Consider the following 6840-nt stretch of genomic DNA (forward strand, 5'->3'; position numbering starts at 1 on the left):
ACCCAACTCGGGTTCCTGCTGGGCTACTTCGAGAGATACCAAGAATGATGAAGAGGAGAGGAACAGAAACGGGTTTAAATCAATTGGGTTATAGAAATAATCAGAAAATCACAGATGGATGGATGGTTGTGTGATGTTTGCGTGTAGCGAGAGGTTGCGAGTTCGAGCCCCGCTTGAGGCGTTTTGTTTTTAGAAGGGCTATCAAGGTAGTTTCACCTATTATTATTATTATTATTAATTATTATTGTTGTTATGGTTATTAATAAGTATTAGTATTGTAGCATTATCATTTTTAAGTATGATGAATATTATGATGAATATTATTATTATTATTATCATTATTCTATTTATTATTATTATTGTTATTAGTATTATAATTATTAAGATTAGTATTATCACAAATATATGTATTATGATGGAAATCCATTTATAGATACAAATATGAATATAATTATTATTAATGTATTTACTAATATCATTTAAAATATAACTTTAACATTTTACTACTAGTATAACTATTATTATTATTAATATGATTAGGATTATTATTATTATTATTATCAATAAAAGTATTATGGATATTATCATTTTTTTACAAAAATTATTATTTTGTTATCATTGAAAATATTATTATTATTATCATTATTATCAAGTATTATCTATATCATCGGTATTAAGACAATATTGTTTATGAAAATAAAGTTTTTAAATGACGTTGTTAAGATTATAAGTATTAAAATAGAGGTTATAGATATAAAAATATATTTATATTACATCACCTAACTAATTTAATAATTCTATATAAAATGAAAATATATAAGTAATTAATAAAACTTATAAATTATTAAATATAACAAGTACATCACTAATAACAATATATAAATTTACTTGATTACAATTATGTGTGTTAATATATATACAAATGATATAGGTTCGTGAATCCGAGGCCAACCCTACACTTGTTTAAGGTCGTCATATGTATTTTTACTACAAAATATAGTATGGTGAGTTCATTTGATTCCCTTTTACTCTTTATATTTTTGGGACTGAGAATACATGCGCTACTTTTACAACTGCTTTATTAAATGTTTTTGAAATACATTTTGAACTGCGAATACATGAAATGCTTTTATAAATGTTTGACGAGATAGACACAAGCAAAACATTCCTCGAATGAATTATGTGGACGTGATAATTGCCACCATTGAATTTTGTGGACGTGATAATTGCCACAATTGATATGAATATTTTTCCCCTGATTATTATTGCTTGGTAACCTAAGAATTAGGGAACATTACTAATTTTGAGAATTAGTGCACGCCTAATTGACGTGAATCCTAAAGGTAGCTACCGGGTTTAACACCCCCACCCAGAATGTTCACTAGACGGAAGGGCTAGTAGACGTGGTGTTTGGTACTTCGAAGTTTATATGATTATTATACAGACGAGATGTTCTGTTTTGGGGATATTATTATGCGCATTATATGTTAAGGTCGGTTACCAAGTCAAGCTATGAAAGCAATAAAAAGTGAATGTTATGTATCGAGAGAATGATTTTTATACACAGGTTATGTGTATGTTATTTTTGTGCACAAGAGATGTGTACAGTTACTAAGATTTATGAAAAATGATTTCGTACACGAGAAAGGTGTACTGTATTTAAAAGATATCGCATGTACATTACAGGTGGGTGTAGGATTCGGGCCCATTTGTACCATGCAGGATTTAAAACTTGTGGTCTATCAAAATGATGAATTTTATTGTTTTAAGATAAACCTATGAACTCACCAACCTTTTGGTTAACACTTGAAAGCATGTTTATTCTCAGGTATGAAAGAAACCTTCTGCTGTGCATTTGCTCATTTTAAAGACATTATTTGGAGTCGATCATCGCAATGGGACCAGATGTTGGTGACTTCATCCAGATAGATTAGGACGGGGTATGACATGTGGTATCAGAGCGGTGGTCTTAACGAACCAGGTCTTGCATTAATGTGTCTAACTGATAGTCGTTAGGATGCATTAGTGAGTCTGGACTTCGACCGTGTCTGCATGTCAAAAGTTTTGCTTATCATATCTAGTCAGAAATCATCTGCTTATCATTCTTAGGGAATCACTTGCTTATCATTCTTAGTCTAGACACATCTTACTGCATTGATTGCATGAATAGTGTATAGACAAAAATTCATATCTTAGCGTATCTGCTAATTCATATCTTAGCGTATCTGTTACTGTAAGCTTTGCCTGACATATTCCGTAAATTCCTCCAGTAAATTTACGACATCTCTCGTTCTATATATATAGATATTCTATGTAATTAGAATATCATCCAATATCCGAAAATCATTTCATACCGAAAAACCCTTTACTCAATCGTACGAAATGGAACTCGTCACTAGTTCAAGTTCTTCAGAACCCGACAGCTATTTTGACATGGATGTTCACCTAAGCTCTGGAAGCAGCGTCACCAGAATGAATCAACCAATCAGCCATCCCCAATTCATCTGATGGGTTCGTAGTCGACTTAATCAATGAAGACGAGAGTAAGTAGATCCTTTCTGTAGTGACCTGAACTTTTCCATGTTTATATATATTAATTGAGATTGATATTTACATGATTAAATGTTTCCAACATGTTAAGCAATCAAACTTGTTAAGACTTGATTAATTGAAATATGTTTCATATAGACAATTGACCACCCAAGTTGACCGGTGATTCACGAACGTTAAAACTTGTAAAAACTATATGATGACATATATATGGATATATATATATAGTTAACATGATACTATGATAAGTAAACATATCATTAAGTATATTAACAATGAACTACATATGTAAAAACAAGACTACTAACTTAATGACTTTTAAACGAGACATATATGTAACGATTATCGTTGTAAAGACATTTAATGTATATATATCATATTAAGAGATATTCATACATGATAATATCATGATAATATAATAATTTAAAATCTCATTTGATATTATAAACATTGGGTTAACAACATTTAACAAGATCGTTAACCTAAAAGTTTCAAAACAACACTTACATGTAACGACTAACGATGACTTAACGACTCAGTTAAAATGTATATACATGTAGTGTTTTAATATGTATTTATACACTTTTGAAAGACTTCAATACACTTATCAAAATACTTCTACTTAACAAAAATGCTTACAATTACATCCTCGTTCAGTTTCATCAACAATTCTACTCGTATGCACCCGTATTCGTACTCGTACAATACACAGCTTTTAGATGTATGTACTATTGGTATATACACTCCAATGATCAGCTCTTAGCAGCCCATGTGAGTCACCTAACACATGTGGGAACCATCATTTGGCAACTAGCATGAAATATCTCATAAAATTACAAAAATATGAGTAATCATTCATGACTTATTTACATGAAAACAAAATTACATATCCTTTATATCTAATCCATACACCAACGACCAAAAACACCTACAAACACTTTCATTCTTCAATTTTCTTCAACTAATTGATCTCTCTCAAGTTCTATCTTCAAGTTATAAGTGTTCTTCATAAATTCCAAAAGTTCTAGTTTCATAAAAATCAAGAATACTTTCAAGTTTGCTAGCTCACTTCCAATCTTGTAAGGTGATCATCCAACCTCAAGAAATCTTTGTTTCTTACAGTAGGTTATCATTCTAATACAAGGTAATAATCATATTCAAACTTTGGTTCAATTTCTATAACTATAACAATCTTATTTCAAGTGATGATCTTACTTGAACTTGTTTTCGTGTCATGATTTTGCTTCAAGAACTTCGAGCCATCCAAGGATCCATTGAAGCTAGATACATTTTTCTCTTTTCCAGTAGGTTTATCCAAGGAACTTAAGGTAGTAATGATGTTCATAACATCATTCGATTCATACATATAAAGCTATCTTATTCGAAGGTTTAAACTTGTAATCATTAGAACATAGTTTAGTTAATTCTAAACTTGTTCGCAAACAAAAGTTAATCCTTCTAACTTGACTTTTAAAATCAACTAAACACATGTTCTATATCTATATGATATGCTAACTTAATGATTTAAAACCTGGAAACACGAAAAACACCGTAAAACCGGATTTACGCCGTCGTAGTAACACCGCGGGCTGTTTTGGGTTAGTTAATTAAAAACTATGATAAACTTTGATTTAAAAGTTGTTATTCTGAGAAAATGATTTTTATTATGAACATGAAACTATATCCAAAAATTATGGTTAAACTCAAAGTGGAAGTATGTTTTCTAAAATGGTCATCTAGACGTCGTTCTTTCGACTGAAATGACTACCTTTACAAAAAGGACTTGTAACTTATTTTTCCGACTATAAACCTATACTTTTTCTGTTTAGATTCATAAAATAGAGTTCAATATGAAACCATAGCAATTTGATTCACTCAAAACGGATTTAAAATGAAGGAGTTATGGGTAAAACAAGATTGGATAATTTTTCTCATTTTAGCTACGTGAAAATTGGTAACAAATATATTCCAACCATAACTTAATCAACTTGTATTGTATATTATGTAATCTTAAGATACCATAGACACGTATACAATGTTTCGACCTATCATGTCGACACATCTATATATATTTCGGAACAACCATAGACACTCTATATGTGAATGTTGGAGTTAGCTATACAGGGTTGAGGTTGATTCCAAAATATGTATAGTTTGAGTTGTGATCAATACTGAGATACGTATACACTGGGTCGTGGATTGATTCAAGATAATATTTATCGATTTATTTCTGTATATCTAACTGTGGACAACTAGTTATAGGTTACTAACGAGGACGGCTGACTTAATAAACTTAAAACATCAAAATATATTAAAAGTGTTGTAAATATATTTTGAACATACTTTGATATATATGTATATATTGTTATAGGTTCGTGAATCAACCAGTGGCTAAGTCTTACTTCCCGACGAAGTAAAAATATGTGAAAGTGAGTTATAGTCCCACTTTTAAAATCTAATATTTTTGGGATGAGAATACATGCAGGTTTTATAAATGATTTACAAAATAGACACAAGTACGTGAAACTACATTCTATGGTTGAATTATCGAAATCGAATATGCCCCTTTTTATTAAGTCTGGTAATCTAAGAATTTGGGAACAGACACCCTAATTGACGCGAATCCTAAAGATAGATCTATTGGGCCTAACAAACCCCATCCAAAGTACCGGATGCTTTAGTACTTCGAAATTTATATCATATCCGAAGGGTGTCCCGGAATGATGGGGATATTCTTATATATGCATCTTGTTAATGTCGATTACCAGGTGTTCACCATATGAATGATTTTTATCTCTATGTATGGGATGTGTATTGAAATATGAAATCTTGTGGTCTATTATTATGATTTGATATATATAGGTTAAACATATAACTCACCAACATTTTTGTTGACGTTTTAAGCATGTTTATTCTCAGGTGGTTATTAAGAGCTTCCGCTGTCGCATACTTAAATAAGGACGAGATTTGGAGTCCATGCTTGTATGATATTGTGTAAAAACTGCATTCAAGAAACTTATTTTTTTGTAACATATTTGTATTGTAAACCATTATGTAATGGTCGTGTGTAAACAGGATATTTTAGATTATCATTATTTGATAATCTACGTAAAGCTTTTTAAACCTTTATTGATGAAATAAAGGTTATGGTTTGTTTTAAAATGAATGCAGTCTTTGAAAAACGTCTCATATAGAGGTCAAAACCTCGCAACGAAATCAATTAATATGGAACGTTTTTAATCAATAAGAACGGGACATTTCAGTTGGTATCAGAGCGTTGGTCTTAGAGAACCAGAATTTTGCATTAGTATGTCTTATCGAGTTGGTTAGGATGCATTAGTGAGTCTGGACTTCGACCATGTTTACTTGAAAAATGATTGCTTAACAAATTATGTTGGAAACTATATATTTTTAACATGTGAATATTATGTGATATATTAATCTCTTAACGCTTTTGATATTATGTGATAGATGTCTACCTCTAGAACAAGTCCCATTGACTCACCTAATAATAATGAAGAGTCAAATGTAAATTGGAATGATTCGTGGACTGATTCACAAGTTCCCGAAGAGGAACCGGAAGAAGAGTCGGAACCGGAAGAAGAATCGGAACCGGAAGAAGAATCGGAACCGGAAGAAGAAATAGAACCGGTGGGGGAAATAATAAAACGGTTAAGTAAAAGAGAATCCTCAACCAACCGACCAAGGTTAATTATGGTCAATGGTGTTTCCGCCAAGGAAGCAAAATATTGGGAGGATTACCAATTCTCCGATGAATCGGATTCCGACGAAAATTCCGATGATGTTATAGAAATTACCCCAACTGAATTTAAAAAGGCAAAAGAAAATAATAAGGGAAAGGGCATAAAAATAGAGAAATCTAATTCCAACCCTGATGAACTTTATATGTATCGTCAACCCCCGAAGTCCTTAAGTTGTAACAATGACCCGGGAACCTCTAAACCACCAGGTTTTTCTAAACCAATGTGGATAACGACGGCTCGTATTAGGGGAACATCATATATCCCTAGAAACTTGGCAAAACGAACCAAAACCGAACAAGAAGAAACGAGCGAGTCGGAATAAGATAGTTATATTCGTGTGGTGTAATATATGTAATATAGTGTGCTTATGCTTTATGATATATGTAAAAATTGCTTGTATTAATAAGTATTTTTTTTATGAATCTAACTCTTGTCTATTTTACAGTATAAAAACACAAAATGGATAGACAACTCAATATTTTAAGAGACCTACCCGGAGACATGATTGATGAAATCTTGTCTAGAG

Source organism: Rutidosis leptorrhynchoides, chromosome 7, assembly GCF_046630445.1.
Source record: "Rutidosis leptorrhynchoides isolate AG116_Rl617_1_P2 chromosome 7, CSIRO_AGI_Rlap_v1, whole genome shotgun sequence".
NCBI lineage: Eukaryota > Viridiplantae > Streptophyta > Magnoliopsida > Asterales > Asteraceae > Rutidosis > Rutidosis leptorrhynchoides.